The following is an 18,535-nucleotide window of genomic DNA, read 5'->3' as shown; positions in this document are numbered from 1 at the left end:
GTTTTTGTTTTTGTTTTTGTTGGGTGGGGGAGAACATAGGTGTATGCCATCACACCAGGCTAATTTTTTTGTATTTTTGGTAGAGATGGGGTTCTGCCATGTTGCCCAGGCTGGTCTTGAGTGTCGGGATTACAGGCATGAGCCACTGCACCAGGCTTTGTGTTTTGAGGAATTGTTGTTGCTGTTGTTAGTTATTATGAAATGTATATCTATCAGTTTGTGCCTCCAGTTCCCGAAACAGAGCTCTTAATACTCTTGTATGTAGGGGCGCTAGGAGAATCTTCTGTTCTAATATTTGGTCTTTGACACCAATTCCTGACACAGAGCTCCTGAATCCCTCAGAATTTCCTGGGCGATAGGAGCATCTTTGTTCCAATCGGGTGACTGTTGGTGGCTCCTGGATAGGGACTGGTTGCCAGAAACACCAAGTCATGATTAGACTCTTGGAACTTTCAGCCCCATCTCCCATCCTCTAGGAAGGGGAGAGGGGCTGGCGATTGAGTTAATAATCAATCATGAAAATATCATAAGGCCTCCATAAGCTGCAATGTTCAGGAGCCTCCTGAACTGCAGTGTTTGGGAGCTTCTGGGCTGATGAATATATCTGCATGCTGGAAGGGTGGGTGGCAGACTCCAGCTCCATGGGGACAGAAAGTCCAGCACTCAGGACTCTTCCAGACCTCAACCTATGTATCTCTTCTGTTCATCTGCATCCTTATAGTATCTGTTATTAACCTGTAAATGCAGGTGTTTTCCATGAGTTTTATTATTTTTATTTTTTTTATTTTTTTTTGAGACAGAGTCTCGCTCTGTCGCCCAGGCTGGAGAGCAATAAGCATGATCTCAGCTCACTGCAACCTCTGCCTCCCGGGTTCAAGTGATTCTCCTGCCTCAGCCTCCTGAGTAGCTGGGATTACAAGTGTGCAGCACCACGCCTGGGCAATTTTTGTTGTTTTTTATTTTTTTCAGTAGAGACGGGGTTTCACCATGTTGGCCAGGCTGGTCTCAAACTCCTGACCTCAAATGATCTGCTGGCCTCAGCCTCCCAAAGGTGTGAGCCACTGCACCCGGCCTCCATGAGTTTTATAAGCCATCCCAGCAAACTAATAAAACCTGAGAAGGGGTAGTGAAAAGTGATTTACAGCCAGTTGATCACCAGTATAGGTGACAACCTACTATTGACATCCCAAATGGAGGCAATTTTCTAGGACTGAGCCCTTAACGTATGAGGTCTGCAGTAACTCCGGGTAGATACTGTTAGAATTGGACTGAATTATTCTAGGACATCCAGTTGGTGTGTGAGGGAAAAACCCACACATTTTGGTGACCAGAGTGTGTTGAGTGTTGAATGTGAATGTAGAAGGAAAAACTTTTTCCTTAGTTGGTTTTTCCTTTAGAGTTATTTTGTCTCTGTTAGGTAATCAGCTATTTTTTTCTCTGCTATTAAGAGTCTTTAGTAGTATATCACACCTTATTAATTTTCAACTTTTAATCTGCTATTAGCAAAGAAATGTTGCTTAGCTTATTAAAATTATATGTAAAGTAAAACTAATAGAACTTCTTATCCCTAAAACCTTTTTTTCTATGCAGAGAACTAGAACTTTCTGACAGCTAGTTCAAATATCAAAAGACCTTTTGCTCCCTCAGTTCCTAGACATTTTCCACAGAGTTTATAATATTGGAAGTCAGATTTAGGGAAAGTGGAGTATTACTGTTTTGTTTGTTTTTGCTTTTTTGAGACAGGGTCTGGGTCTGTCACCCAGGCTGGAGTGCAGTGGCAGGATCACGGCTCACTGCAGCCTCAACCTCCCAGGCTCAAGGGATCCTCCTACCTCAGTCTCCCCAGTAGCTGGGACTACAGATGCATGCCACCAGGCCTGGCTAATTTTTGTATTTTTTGTAGACACTGTGTTTCGCTATGTTGTCCAGGCTTGTCCCGAACTTCTGGGCTCAGGTGATTTCCGCCTCTCAAGGTGTTAGGATTACAGGCATGAGCCACCTCGCCCAGCGAATATTATTATTATTATTATTGTTTGTTTAAGACAGAGTCTCACTCTATCACCCAGGCTGCAGTACAGTGGTGCAATCTCAGCTCACTGCAACCTCTGCCTCCCAGGTTCAAGTGATTCTCCTGCCTCAGCCTACAGAGTGGCTGGGACCACAGGCCCGCGCCATTACGTGCGGCTAATTTTTGTATTTTTAGTAGAGACAGGGTTATGCCATGTTGGCCAGGTTGGTCTCGAACTTCTGAGCTCAAAGTGATCCGCCTGCCTCGGCTTCCCAAAGTACTGCTATTACAGGCGTTAAACACCACACCTGGCCTATCTTGTATTTTTTTTTTTTTTTTTTTTGAGACAGAGTCTCGCTTAGTCCCCCAGGCTGGAGTGCAGTGGCGCGATCTCGGCTCACTGCAAGCTCCGCCTCCCGGGTTCACGCCATTCTCCTGCCTCAGCGTCCCGAGTAGCTGGGACTACAGGCGCCGCCGCCTCGCCCGGCTAATTTTTTGCATTTTTAGTAGAGACGGGGTTTCACCGTGTTAGCCAGAATGGTCTCGATCTTCTGACCTCGTGATCCGCCCGCCTCGGCCTCCCAAAGTGCTGGGATTACAGGCGTGAGCCACCGCGCCCGGCCTATCTTGTATTTTTAAAAAGCCTTTATTTAATTGGTTTTGCCACTAGTTTTCTTTCTTAATTTAAACTGTATTTTAAAATTTGTGGTAAAATATACATTATATAAAATTTACCATCTTAACCATTGTAACCATTACAAATTCTCATTTCGTACAGTTATGAAAATAATTTGTTTACCAGGGGAGAAAATCTTCAGTATTAAATTTCAATTCTTATGCATGTTTTCCAGTATTAAAATCATGAGACTGTACATTTTCCTCTGATTTTAATTTATTTCTAATTGCTTTGCTTTTAGCTATTTTGGAAAACTGAATCTCCAGGAAAATACAGCAGCAGCCTCTAATGCATAGTTAGGGAAGGCCCAGGGTTCCAGCAACTTTCCAGGGCAACCACCTGACCAGTCCCCGCAGACCTCCCTTTCCAGCCACCTCCGGAGACTCCAAGTGTAGCTTCATTCTCCAAATAGCCACTCTGCTTCTCAGATGAGTAATGAAGTATGTGGTTGCGTAAGTCAGAATTGCTCAATAATTTGAGAAGATTCATTCCCAGAAAAGCTCAAAGATATACTATGAAGATACAAATCACATTCTGCATTTAAAGAATTCTTGTGTTGACACTTACGTTAGTAAAAGAATTGCTAAAACAATTTTTTTTCTTACCACATCCCCCGAAAGCTTACTCTTTCTGCTGAGTGAGCTATGACAGCAACACCAACTATTTACTTATTTCTCATTACGTTTAGAGTTGGCTGCAGCTTCCATTTCATTTGCAGACATGAGCAGAACGCTGCTTTGTCTATAATTAAAAGAAACATCCCATTGAAAAGGTGAAGTTTTAATTCTATATGCTCCAAAACCTTCCATTTAAATTTTTTATCAAACGTTTGCAGTAAACATTGGTAAAACTTGCTTTAGGAGCAACAGGGTAAGGCCCAAACTTTCATCTCAACAAAAATCCATTTCCATAACAAAATCAGTATTTTCAGAGTTAGCTGAGCTAATCTAAATTGACAATACATATTTAATTGTGTAACTGTAAAGGAATCATTTTCATGATCTGTTTTTAAACTTTGAATTTAAAATTAACCACTAAATGTTGTTTGGTTGTTATTTTACAGTTCCTTTTAAGATCAGTATTTTGCTTTATCAGCCGGGCGCGGTGGCTCACACCTATAATCCTAGCACTTTGGGAGGCCGAGGCGGGCGAATTGCCTGAGCTCAGGAGTTCAAAACCACCCTGGGCAACACGGTGAAACCCGTCTCTACTAAAATACAACAACAACAACAACAAACATTAGCTGGATGTAGTGGCATGCACCTGCAGTCCCAGCTACTTGGGAGGCTGAGGCAGGAGAATTGCTGAACTTGGGACGCGGAGGTTGCAGTGAGCCAAGATCATGCCACTGCACTCCACTCCAGCCTGGGCGACAGAGTGAGACTCGTGTCTTAAAAAAAAAAAAACAAAAAAAAAAACCCTCAGTTTTTTTTTTTGAGACAGAGTCTCGCTCTGTCACCCAGGCTGGAGTGCAGTGGCCGGATCTCAGCTCACTACAAGCTCTGCCTCCCAGGTTTACGCCATTCTCCTGCCTCAGCCTCCCAAATAGCTGGGACTACAGGCGCCCGCCACCTCGCCCGGCTAGTTTTTTGTATTTTTAGTAGAGACGGGGTTTCACCGTGTTGGCCAGGCTGGTCTCGATCTCCTGACCTCGTGATCTGCCCGTCTCGGCCTCCCAAAGTGCTGGGATTACAGGCTTGAGCCACCGTGCCCGGCCAAAAAAAAACCTCAGTATTTTGCTTTATCAACCAGAGCTGATATATACAGTTATCACAGAGTGAGTTATCTTCGCCTGCTTGATAATGGGTTTTGATAATGAAAACCATGATGAGATTATGATAAGGTGATTCACCTGCAGAAGTGGAAGCCAGCCAGTAACCAAGAGGCTGCCAAATTTCAGAGAGCAAAGGGAAATCTACACAAATCAGGACGCAGTCTCTGCAGATTGTATTTGATAGTTGGTAACCCCAGGCCAAAAAGAGTTCCTGGGTTTGAGATTGGAACTCGAAAAATGTCCTAGAGCTAATAGCCTTCAGAAAGACAGAGGTGGGAGGAAGAACTAATGTTTGAGGTAAAGACACTTGGAAGGAGAAAAGGGCAGAACAAAGTCACAGAGAAAGCCGGTATTTGAGGCATGCAGATAATGGACTTCTGAGAGAGTAGGGAGGATGCTAGAGAAATAGAGAAGTGAAGTAAACAAAGAAGTAGACAGATGAGATGGCACAGCTCTGCGATTCTGTACGGTCAAACTAATACTTGGGGAGTAAGCTGTAAAAATTATTTTGGAGATCCCGGCGTGGTGGCACATGCCTGTAGTCCCAGCTACTTGGGAGGCTGAGGCAGGAGGATCACTTGAACCCAGGTCCAGTGAAATGGCTCTTTCTGCATAGGATCTGTCCCCATACCCTGCTTGTGCCTTTCCAGGCCTGGATGTCCCCTACCCAGTTCCTCTTTTGGTTGAAATCCTTCTCATTTGCAGTAGGCAAAATAATAGCCCCCCACACAGATGTCCATGCCTTACTGACTGGAACCTGTGACTACGTTACCTGACTTGTCAGAGCGGGAGCAGTAGATGCGGTTGTGGTTACAAACCTTGAACTGCAGAGACTATGCTGGATTATTTAGGTGGGGCACAGCATAGTTAAACGGGTCCTTAAATGCAGTAGAAGGCAGAAGGGGAGGCCAGAAACATGCGACAGCAAAAGAAGGCCTTGACCCTGCGGCCAGTTTTGAAGATGGAAGCCACAAGCCAAGGGATGCAGCAGCCTCCAGAAGCTGAGGACAGACAGCAGGAAACGCTCCCCAGTCCTGTAACCACAAAGAGCTGAATCAGGCTAAAAGCCCAACTAGCAGGAACAGCCCCTTCGCTAGAGCTACATCCCCTCCGGGAAGGGATGTAGCTCTCCAACTCCTTGGTTTTAGTTCAACAAGATCTGCATTGGGCTTCTGACCTCCAGGACTATAAGATAATTAAGTTATCTTGCTTTAAGCCACTAAGTTTGTGATTCAGTAGTCCCCCCTTACCTGTGGCTTTGTTTTTCACAGGTTCAGTTACCTACTGTCAACCAAGGTCAGAAAATAGGTGAGTACAATACAGTAAGACATTTTGAGAGAGAGAGAGAGACCAAATTCACGTAACTTTCATTACAGTATACTGTTATAATGGTTTAATGGTTCTATTTTATTTTTTTTTTTTTCTGAGATGGAGTCTCACTCTGTCACCCAGGCCAGAGTCCAGTGGCACGATGTCAGCTCACTGCAGCCTCTACCTCCTGTATTCTAACGATTCTCCTGCCTCAGCCTCCCGAGTAGCTGGGACTACAGGTGCATGCCACCATGCTCAGCTAATTTTTGTATTTTTTGTAGAGATGGGGTTTCACCATGTCGGCCAGGCCGGTCTCAAATTCCTGACCTTAAGTGATCTGCCCATCTCGGCCTCCCAAAGTGCTGGGATTACAGGTGTGAGCCACTATGCCTGGCTAGTTATTGTTGTTAATCTTTTACTGTGCCTAATTTATAAATTATCATACGTATGTATGTATAGGAAAAACATAGTATATACAGTGTTCAGGGCTCTCTGCAGTTTCAGGTATGCACAGGGGGATGAATGTATCCCCTGCAGATAAGGAAGGAAAACTGTATTTGTTATGGCATTGACATGAAACAACTACACCATCCTTCACGGCCTGCTTCTCGCTCCATGTCTCTGAGAAGTTGTCCTTGATCTTAGCTAGGAACAGCCCCCTTTGCTTTTTCCTGAATTCCCAGGAGCTCTGTGGGACTTCTGCCCCCTGAGAAATGGTCTGGTGTCATGATTCTTTGTAGACCTGTCTACTACTATTAGAGTTTTAGCTCTTTGAGGTAAGAGGTTAGGATGTAGGCAGGTATGGTAGCTACCACAGTATCCAACCCCTTGCTTAGTACATAGAAGCCACTCAACAAATTGTGTTTTACGTAAAAAAGTGGACAAATGGAAGCCTCCATAAACACGGCAGAAACAAAATAACTGTAGTTGGTACACTCTTTCTCTTCTCTTTTCCCACAAGTTAGTTATTATTTTACCTCTGAAATTAGAAGCCATTTCTTTACTATCGATTGTCTGTGGCTTCAAAATTATTTGAATACTTCCTGTTAATAAGAAATATTATTCTTTTCGCATAATTAATTAGTTATATTTCTTTTTTTTTTTTTTTTTTTTTTTTTTTTGAGACTGAGTCTGGCTCTCTGTCGCCCAGGCGCTGGAGATTGCAGTGGCCGGATCTCAGCTCACTGCAAGCTCTGCCTCCGGGTTCCGCGCCATTCTCCTGCCTCAGCCTCGAATTGCTGGGACCACGAGGCGCCCGCCACCTCGCCCGGCTAGTTTTTGTATTTTTAGTAGAGACAGGGTTTCACCGTGTCAGCCAGGATAGTCTCGATCTCCTGACCTTGTGATCCGCCCGTCTCAGCCTCCCAAAGTGCTGGGATTACAGGCTTGAGCCACCGCGCCCGGCAATTAGTTATATTTCATGTGTTTCCAAAGAAGAGGACCTTAGAACTTTAGGGAATTAATAATAAATAAGAATGTCTGCTTGACCTGGCACAGTGGCTCACACCTGTAATCCCAGCACTTTAGGAGGCCGAGGTAGGTGGATCACCTGAGGTCAGGAGTTCGAGACCAGCCTGGCCAACATGGTGAAACTCCATCTCTACTAAAAATACAAAAATTAGCTGGGCGTGGTGGCGCACACCTGTAATCCCAGCTACTCGGGAGGCTAAGGCAGGAGAATTGCTTGAACCTGGGAGGCAGAAGTTGCAGTGAGCCAAGATGGAGCCATTGCACTCCAGCCTGGGTGACAGAGCAAGACTGTCTCAAAAAAAAAAAAAAAAAAAAAAAAAAAAAAGCCTGTGGCTGGGCATGGCGGCTCATGCCTGTAATCCCAGCACTTTGGAAGGCCGAGGTGGGCGGATCACTTGAGGTCAGGAGTTCGAGACCAGCCTGGCCAACATGGTGTATCTAATACAAATAGAAAAATTAGCCAGCTGTGGTGGCAGGTGCCTGTAATCCCAGCTACTCAGGAGGCTGAAGCACAAGAATCACTTGAAGCTGAGAGGCGGCGATTGCAGTGAGCCAAGATGGCACCACTGCACTCCAGTCTGGGAACAGAGTGAGACCCCATCTCAGAAAATAAAATAAAATAATATAATGGCAGGGTGCGTGTTTCACGCCTGTCATCCCAGCACTTTGGGAGGCAGACGTGGGCAGATCACTTGAGGCAGGAAGTCAAGACCAGCCTGGCCAACATGGTGAAACCCCATTTCTACTAAAAAAACCCAAAAACCAAAAAAACCAAACCAAAACAAAACTGGGCATGGCGGCCTACATCTGCAGTACCAGCTACTGGAGGGGATGGGGTGCGGGGAGGGCAGAGGCTGAGGTGGGAGGATTGCTTGAGCCCAGAAAGCCAAGGCTGCAGTGAGCTTCAACTTGGGCGACAGAGTGAGACCCTGTCTCAAAAAAAGAAAAATAAATTTAAGGAGTCAAGACAAAAAGAAAATATTTGTTAAGCATTTTAAACAGCTGAAACTACACTAAAAATCACAACTCAGAGTGAAACTAACAGGCTCGTTTTCTAAGGAGAGATCAGACATGATAGATGTTTTTCGCAGCCTGTCTTGTAAGCATCCACATCACCCTCGCAGATGGCCCTTCCATCTGACAAGTCTTGTACTAATTATTTTTCAAAATGTGTATGAGTTGAAGATCTCTCTAACGACTGTGCAACTATTCAAATGTTGAACACAACTTAGCTGGATAAATCAGGAGAAGTCTGGCTGGGAAGGGAAGAAGCAGCTGGAAAACAGGGCTAAGCCAAGACGTGCAGCTGGAGCAGAAGCTGGGAGTCAGAACGGGCTGGCAGAGAGCGCTGAGCTCCCAGCAGGGAAGAAACCAAAGAACATTGAGGCTCCTGCGACTAGAGGCCTGTAGGTTTTGGGCGCCCACCCTGCTACTGTAGAATGGTTCTTGGCAGTAGATTTCTCAATTTCCTTCTCCAGTTTAATTTTTTAATAACTGAGTACAGTTAAAAACAGAGTAAGATCACAGTCTCCCAAGCCCAGTTCCTTATTTATTTGTGGGCCCCAAGAGGAGTCAAAAGTAAGAGCAGGTACTTGGGGGTACCCTGTGTGTCCTGGCATCATTTCACGGAAGATAAGGCCATGTCACCGCATCCCCAGTACAGGGCTGGCCCGGCATGGTATCCGCAGGAAACAGTGATTGAGCCCTCCTTCCTCCTACGTCCCCACCGCATCCTGGGCAACATTTTCTCTCTTAACTAATAACCGCTGAGTATTTGTATTTTTCAGGGAACTTCAGGAGACGTAAAGCCTTTAAGGTTTAAAGGACTGAATCTCTTCCGGTGCAATTTCAGGAATTACAAGTATTTTTTTCCTTTCTTCATTCATTCAATCAATACGTATGTTCTGAATTCCAGGCATAGCGCTAGCCATGGAGACCATAGTGGTGGGCAACGCAGACGCGACCCTGTCGTCACAAAACTTAAAGTTTAGAGAAGACAGACGTGATAAAACAATGCAAACGGTATGTGCTGCAGGCGGTAGGACGTCCCGCCAGTCTAATTCCCCATGAGGCTTCCTTTCCTTTGTCCTTTCCATTGTGGCTCAGAACCTGGCTCCTTTCTGTGTGTCCACTGAACAACTCCGTCCATCCCCCACAAGTACTTGGCTAAAACCCTGGTCCGGGCAAGTAAGGCTTTCATCCCCTACTTGGTCCATTTGTTCCTCCAAACTACCACTGCCACACAGCTGGTGGGCTCTTCCACCACACCCCTCCACCCCACTCCCTCACCACCCCTCCGCCCCCCGCTCCCCTCACCCTCCGCCCCCTCCCTCACCCCTCCGCCCCCGCTCCCTCACCCCTCCTTCCCTCACCCCTTCCCCTCTCCCTCACCCACATCCTTCCTGAATCGTGCGTCAGGTACCTCGGATCATCAGTTGCAGATCATCATTTGTCAGTTGAATCATCAATCGGATTTTGCGCATCGTAAATCAGTTGAATCATCATTTATCAGTTGAATCATCATCAGTTGAATCATCATCAGTTTTTATCGTTGAATAAATTTGAATGTCGTTATCGCGTATCGATTCCATCGTTACATCATCAATTTTGAATCATCATTGCATCGTTTTATCGTGCATCAGTTACATCACATCGCGTTTGAACCATCGTTATCCGGATTTTTCAGATCCCGTTTGAATGCATCGGTGCGTCATCGATTTTTATCGGGTCATCCGTTTTGATCCGTTTGGATCATCATCGTTACCATCATCGATCGGTTTTGGATAAGTTTTTTCGTCAGAATGGTAAATCAGTTTGCGGGTCATCAGTTTTTAAATCAGTTGCATCGGATAAATCAGGATCAAAATAAGTTTGGAATCATCGTACATCCGTTTGGAATCATCATTCAATTCCATCGGACGTATCGTTTGAATGCATCAGATTTTATCATCGTACATCAAGATTTTATCATCCAGATTTGATCATCAGCCATCGATTTTGAATAAACATCGTTGAATCATTATCGATTTTGAATCATCGATTCCGATCATCATTTTGCAGTTGAATCATCATTTATCGCGTTGAATCATCATCAGATTTTGCATCATTACATCGTTGCAGATCATCAGATCATCAGCCACATCAGATTTTATCATGCATCGTTGTAATCTTTCATCGATTTTATCATCAGGTATAATCGTCATCGGTTGCCCATCAAAATCAGTTGCATCGGATAAATCAGTTGCGGATCATCATTGCATCGTTCAGATCATCGTTACATCGGATTTTGGATCATCGGATTTTGAATCCATCCGTTTTGAATCATCATTACGCCAGTTTGAATATCCGTACATCAATTTTGAATCATCGGGTGCGTCATCATCAAAGATTTTATCATCGTTTTCGTCCGTCAGTTTTCGAGCATCGTTGTCATCGATTTTTATCGTATCAATTTTGAATGCGTGCATCGTTTCGTCATCATCAGTTGGATCATCATTACATCGAGATTTTGAATCATCAATTTTGAATCATCGGCATCCGGATTGCAGATCATCGACATCCAGTTTGGATCATCGTACGTCGTTGAATCATCATTCCATTCCATTCCATTCCATTCCATTCCATCCATTCCATCCATCCATTCCATCCATTCCCCCCGTCCATTCCATTCCTTCCATTCCCCATTTGATCCACATCAATTTGAACCCACCCTTCCACCACCTTCCGCCCACTCTCCCTCCCCACCCCCCCCCTCTCACACGCCCTGGCCTGGCCCCCCCCCCCCCCCCGCCCCTGCTCCCCACACCCCTCCTCAGGCCTCACCCCTCCGCCTCGCCCCTGGGTGGGGACCTGCCCAGGCGGCTTCCCCATAGGCCAGTGCTGGGCCCGCGGTGTTTTAGCGGCCCAGGGAAAAGTTTTAATTTTCATTTCTTTTAAAATTAAAAAAAATAAGTCAATGTGATGACATTGAATCTAAATAATAAAAACTCCAGTCTGGGTCATGTTCGCCTTTATACACTACATCGTGAAACTACTTACGTCTTCAGGAGGAAGGGCCCATGGAGGCTGCAGTCGTCGCACAGCCCCGGGAGTGCAGGGGCGGAGGGGTGGTGGCCGAGGATGCAGGGAGAGGGGAGGCTCAGGGGTTGGGGGGCGGCCAGGCCAGGTCCTGTGAGAGGGGAAGAATGGAAGTCTCTGGAAGCCTTAAGGGGGCGAAACTTGATGTTATAAAGAGCACGCTGTGGCCGGGAGCGGTGGCTCACGCCGTTAATCCCAAAGCTTTGGGAGGCCGAGGCGGGTGGATCACCTGAGGTCGGGAGTTCGAGACCAGCCTGACCAACGTGAAGAAACCCCGTCTCTACTAAAAATACAGAATTAGCCGGGCAGGGTGGCGCATGCCTGTAATCCCGGCTACTCGGGAGGCTGAGGCAGGAGAATCGCTTGAACCGGGGAGGCAGAGGTTGCGGTGAGCTGAGATGGCACCATTGCACTCCAGCCTGGGCAACAAGAGCGAAGCTCCTCAAAAATAAATGAATAAATAATAAATAAAATAAAGAGCACGCTGAGGCGGGGCTCACACCCATACTCTCAGAGCTTTGGGAGGCAAAGGCGGGCAGATCGCTTGAGGCCAGGATAGCCTGGGCAGCATAAAAAGACCCCATCTCTACAAAAAATACAAAAATTACCCGGGCATGATGATGCGGGCCTCCGGTCCCAGCTACTGGGGAGGCTGAGGCTGGAGGATTGCTTGAGCCTAGGAGGTTGAGGCTGCAGTGAGCCAAGATTGCAGCACTGCACTCCAGCTTGGGCGACAGAACCAGAACCTGTAAAAAGAAAAAAGCGAACAAAACAAAAAAAAACAAAAAACAAACAAAAACGCACTCTGATTACCGAGTGGGAGCAGCAGGTGTGGGGAAGAGGCCAGCAGAAGTGGAAAGAGCCAAGAGGTCCCGTGGCAGCCGAGTACCGAGGGTGAGGGCTTCTCAGGGCAGGCCCTGGTAGTCAGCTAGGGAAAGCTCTGCCAACAGCGGGGTACTAAACAACAGGAGTTCACTCCTCTCACACTCATGGAGGCTGGAAATCTGGAACCAAGGTGTGGGTAGGCTGGGCTCCTGTGAGGCCGAGGGAGGATCTGTTCCAGGCCTTTCTCCTAGCTTGACGTCTTCTGGTCATCTCAGGCATTGCCTGGCTGGCTGGTTGCTATCTTTTCCCTGTGACTTTTTCCTTTCCTTCCTTTCTTTTCCCTCCCTCTCTCTTTCGACAGGGTCTTGCTCTGTTGCCTAGGCTGGAGTAGAGTGGCCCAATCTCGGCTGACTGCAGCCTCTATGTCCTGGCCTCAAGTGATCTTCCCAACTCAGCCTCCAGAGTGCTGGGACCCCAGGTGCGCTCCACGGCACCTGGCCCCACCTTCCCTTTTGAATGCCCTCGGGATGCAGCCTTGGGGCACTTTCTCTTGCCATCCTCTTCTTTGGTTCCCAGGCGCAGCTCTGCCTCCTCCCTCAAACCGGATCCAGCCCTCCTGCACCCCGGCCTGTGTGCAGCCGCAGGAGAGGAGGAAGGCAGCCTCTCCGGTGCGGTGCTTTCTGCATAGGTTTAGTGGTGGGGACCAATACGCGAGCTGGCGCTTTCTGCGCGAGCCCAGCATCAGGCGGAGGCCCAGGGCCAACCGGACTCTTGATCAAAGGGAGCCGACAAATGAGAAAGCAAAGGCACCTCAGAGACCACGAAGCCCTTCAGATGAAAATGGTCATCTCCCAACATCCTCCCTGGACCTCTGCCTGCAAGCCCGGCCCACACATCTTGGACCCAGGCTGGAGACACAGACAGCCGGGCGGTGATGCCCACGCGCAGCTCCACGACCCCGGGGAGCCTCCGCTAGGCCGGAACCGGGGTCAGGTTTCTCTGGAACCTTCTCTCCAGGACGCTCTTCTGCGGTTCCTGAAAAAGGGAGTCTATGTGAATTAATAAGTGAAGGTGAAGAAGGGAGGGAGGAAGGGAGGAAGGAAGGAAGGAAGGGAGGAAGGGAGGGAGGAAGGGAGGGAGGGGGGGAGGGAGGGAGGCAGGGCCTTACCTCGTACTTGACAACAGCTCTATGGCAGAGATTATTTTAGTCTTGGTTCCATCCCAGGACCTAGAAAAGGGCCTGGCAAGTAGGAGGTGATCAATAAATGTGATAGAATAATTGAAATTAATGACTTTCTAAAGAACCAACCATGCAAGTGATGTGAACTCGTGGTTCCTTCAGCTGCCCAGGAATGCTGTTTATTTCTTTCTGTTTATTTTCTAGATGGTTTTGATTCTTAATACGTTTTCCCACTTACTGCTCTGAAAGCTCCCATTGCTCTTGTCTTAAAACTCCTCCCAATCCTGCCACTTCCTTCAGGAAGCCTTTCCTGATCTTGTATTGCAAACATATGGCCTCTGGTCTGGGAGGCAGCTGAGTATCTGGGAAAGACTCGGGCTTTGGAGCCAACATATTTCGCTGGTTGTGAGATCTTAACCAAGTTTCTTAAAACGTCATAGGCTTGTGTTTTTTTCATTTGTAAAGCAGGTATTTATATCTGTTTCTTAGTGATATGAGGATCAAAAGAGATAATACATGTGAAGTCCCTGGCATGTGGTAGGTGTTCATTGAATAAATAAACCTTTTATCCAAAGAAAAATTGGGAAGAGCTGGAGCTTACCAAGTATCAACAGAGTGAGAAGAATATTTTAGAAGGAAAGATAAAGTCAGTAACCTTTCTGTGAATTTTAAGTCTAATGAATCAAATTATTAATATCAAATTTGGGGAGGAAAATGCCTTTCTACAGAAGGTAATGGCACCATATGCTGTCAATTACAGCCCATAGCTGTGAATTCCTAGGATCGTGAACAGAACATCTAAAAAAAGGCATTTATGATGATCTTAAGTAAGGCATAGTTGTGACAAACATCCCGTTGATATTGAATAGTTTTAAAATAAAACTGCTTAGCTACATTAAATTCTGCGTGCTGTACATGCCAGAAATCTAAAAGAATTTGGGGACTTTGAATGGAATTTCCCTAACCTTAGGAAGGAACACCACAACTTGAACGTCGCCACTGCCAACTGTGGAATTAATTCTGAGCCATTCTAGGGCCTGAAAGTATTTTGTTTGGCGAGAATAGAGCAATGTATTATGGAGGATCTCAGAAATTCAGGGTTCTGGTTAAGGGATAATCCTAGTTTTTCTTTAATGCTATCATACAAAGAGAAGAAACATAGGATTTTCAGGTTAGACTGGAAAATACGAGAAGTTGACTTTGAACTTGCTGGTATCCCATGTGTTATGTTACCACTTCACCCTTTTTGGAGGTTTGTTTTTACATCCATCACATAATTAACTGAATTGATCAAATTCATGCTATCCTTTGTCAAAAGGAGACCTACACACGCGTGAGTATGTGTGTGCACAGTGGCCTCTCTCGGCTGGAGATTAGAGGTGACAGTGGTTCAGGCAGGCAGCTCCCTGCAACACACTCTGTGAGGCAACATCCCATTTGGTCAGTTCACATACCCGAAAGAATGTGTCACTGCAAAACTCAGAATGTCAGGAAACTGAGACTATGGGTGAGGAGAAATGGTCAAATGATTTCAATTCCTTCCTTGAGAAGCAATTCCTCACACCACGGAGAATGCTTGGAGGAATTTGCTCTTTCACTTCAGGAAACAGTCCTCCTATCTAATGGGCATGATCACAAATGCCAATGGGCTGACCCGGGACAAATGCCAGTTCGAGGGGCTCAGCCCTGAAAATTCCCTGGCATTGCTGGACGTTAATCTGCAATGAAGTCATCACATGCGAGTTCTACAAAAAAGCACAACTGACAAAACACTGACGTACGGGCTTTCATTTGTGTAAACAACAAACACTTGTCTGCTCAGCTGAAAACAAATCTCATATTTAAAGTTGCATTCATTGCTCCATGCTCAATGCTGAGCATAAATCTGGGCAATGCAGGGGTAATAAAACAGCCATTTGGGTGAAAGCTCTCCTAGCCTCTTTGGCATATAGTTACTGTGTTCTTTAAAATGCCTTCAAGATCCCATAATAATATAATACTTAGTTTCTGTAGGTGTGCCAGTTAATAAGATTGTCTAGGACTGGATGTCAGCCAATAGCATCTACTGAGCACTTTTGTGCCAAGGGACTATGAAGCGAACGAGCAGAATAGACTGATGGAGAGAGCCCCCCACAGGAGAGAGGTAATGACAGGATGCTTTTCATAGAGCAACAGAACAAGAAGCTCAATGTAATACACTGGCAAAGCAAGGGCTTAAGTGCTCAGAGGGTATCGTATAGAAATCCAGGGCTCGGGTCGCATGCCGTGGCTCAAGCCTGTAATCCCAGCATCTCTTTGGGAGGGGTCGAGACGCTGATCACGAGGTCTGGGAGATCGAGACCATCCTGGCTAACACGGGTGAAACTCCGTCTCTACTAAAAATACAAAACTAGCCGGGCGCAGGTGGCAGGCTCGTAGTCCCAGCTACTCGGGAGGCTGAGGCAGGAGAATGGCGAACCCAGGAGGCGGAGCTTGCAGTGAGCTGGAGATCCCGCCACTGCAGGCACTCCAGCCTGGCTTACAGAGCGAGACTCCGGCTCAAAAAAAAAAAAAAAAAAAAAAAAAAAAAAAAAAAAGAAATCCAGGGCCTCGGTTGGAATCTAAAGTTCAAATGGGGCTAGCTGTACAAAACACAAACGAGGAACCTAGGGGCAGCTCTGGTGGACCGTTTATGTATTTTAAACACAGGTGCCTGGGCTTGGAAACATGATTTTAAAATAGCAACCCAAAAATTAGCCTCAGAGAGCTAGCTATAATTTCACCTCCAAAATCTGGAAGGCGGAAATAAATATTTTTTCTTTTATTTATTTATTTATTTATTTTTGAGACGTGAGTCTGCTTCCACGCCCAGGCTGGAGTGCAGTGGCCGGATCTCAGCTCACTGCAAGCTCCTCGGGCCTCCCGGTTCACTATTCTCCCTGCCTCAGTTTTCCCGAGAAGGCTGGGACTACAGGCTTACCTCACCTCGCCCAGCTAGTTTTTATTTTTAGTAGAGACGGATTTCACCATGTTGGCCAGGATGGTGTCGATATCCTGACCTCGTGATCCAATCTGGCCTCGCCTCCCAAAGTGCTGGGATTACAGGCTTGAGCCACCGCGCCCAGCCAAAAAAATCTGCTTTTGTTAAACTGCTATTGGTAAGAAGAAAAAAAAATCAGTTTGTGTGACTTTGCACAGTTAACTGATATTTGGTTTGAAGACAAATTACCACTTAAGGTTGTGGTATTTGATAGTGATAAGACAGAAGGTATAAACAAGTGGAATATTAATTTAAAAATCAATTCAATGATTTATGCTTGACCTCACAGCCTTGTTTGTTTGTAGAAGTGGTCTAATTATTGACTGGTAAATTAATAAAATTTACCATTCCCAGCAAACAAAATATACGATAGGTTAATATATAAATAACACTGTGCTAAATCACAGCTTTTTGTGACGGTAAAGGGAAAGCCTTCATCATCACTTCTTGAACACAGGTCTGGATTCGCCAAAGGGAGCCAACAAACGAGACAGCAAAGGTGCCTTACACCAGTGAAAAACCCGGACGTAATCCCAGACTGGGAGAGGGGATATATAGGTAGAAAACCCATTCATTTTGTACCAGACTGGGGCTGGAATCTTCAAACAGTATTGTCTGTAGGCATAGTCGGAGGAGCCTGTTAAAAAAGCAGATTCCTTAATCGGCTATCCTTCAGAGATCTTGGAGTTCGGGCACCAGATGGCTTGGGCAATAAAAGACGGTGGCTTGTGTCTGTAATCTCAGCACTTTGGGAGGCCCAGGCAGGCAGATCACAAGGTCAGGAGATCGAGACCATCCTGGCTAACACGGTGAAACTCCCGTCTCTAAAAATACAGTACCAGCATGCAGTGGCGGGCGCTTGTGGTCCCAGCTACCTGGGAGGCTGAGGCAGGAGAATGCATGTGAACCCAGGAGGCGGAGGTTTGTATGGAAAAGGGACCAAACAGGAGAAGAAACCTCATTTTATAACAACCTCATCTCATAAGAACGAATCCATTCCTGAGAAAGCAAGAACTCCCTCACTCCCATAAGCTGGCCTTAGACTATCCTGAGGTATCTACTCCCATTACCCAAACACTTCCCACTCAGGCCTCCCACCATCATTGCCACATTGGGGAATCAAATCTTTTTTTTTTGAGACAGAGTCTCGCTCTGGGGTCGCTCAGGCTGGAGTGCAGTGGCGCCGATCTCAGCCACTGCAGCCCGCCTCCCGGGTTCCCGCCCTTCTGCCCTCAGCCTCCCCGAGTAGCTGGGACTACAGGCCCGGCCACCACGCCTCCGGGCTAGTTTTTTGTATTTTTAGTGAGACGGGTTTCACCGTGTTCTCGCCAGGATGGTCTCATCTCCTGACCTCGCGGATCCGCCTGCCTCGCCTCCCAAAGTGCTGGGATTAGGCTTGAGCTACATCACCAAAGGGAATCAAATTTCAACATGAATTTTGGCAGGGACAAACCACATCCAAACCATAGCAAATCTGAAAATAAAATTAAAAATCCACACAATAACATCAAGAAGAATAAAATACTTAGGGATAAATTAAAGCAAGAAGCACAAGACTTGTACACTGAAAACTGCAAAACGTTTTTGAAAGAAATTAAAGTATATAGACCTAAATAAATGGAAATACATCTTTGTTCATGGATTGAATAACTTAATATTGTTATAATGAAAGTAATTCCAAAATTGATCTACAGATTCAATGCAACCCAATCAAAATTTCAATTTTTTTTTGAGACGAGTCTGCCTGTCAGCTTCAGGCTGGGAGTGCAGTGGCCAGATCTCAGCTCATCAGTAAGCTCCGCCTCCCCGGTTCTCACGCATTCTCCTGCCTCAGCTCTTGAGTAGCTGGGACTACAGGCTTCCCGCCCACCTTGCCCAGCTGGGTTTTTTGTATTTTTAGTAGAGAAGGGGTTTCTGACTGCAGCTAGGCTGTGATGGTCTCGACCATCTCCTGACCTCGTGATCCGCCTGTCTCTGGCCTCCCAAAGTGCTGGGATTACAGGCTTGAGCCACCATGCCCGGCAAAATTTCTAATTTTGAATTATGGAAATGGATACGCTGGCCCTAAAATTCATATGGAATTGCAAGGGACCGGAATAGCTAAAACAGTCTTGAAGAAAAAAAGTTGAATTCTTAATTTCAAACTCTGCTACGAAACTACAGTAATCAAGATAGCATGGTACTGGCATAAGAAT

The sequence above is a fragment of the Papio anubis genome, chromosome 15 (genome assembly GCF_008728515.1).
Source record: "Papio anubis isolate 15944 chromosome 15, Panubis1.0, whole genome shotgun sequence".
Classification (NCBI taxonomy): Eukaryota; Metazoa; Chordata; class Mammalia; order Primates; family Cercopithecidae; genus Papio; species Papio anubis.
Note: the sequence above shows the minus strand (reverse complement) of the source record.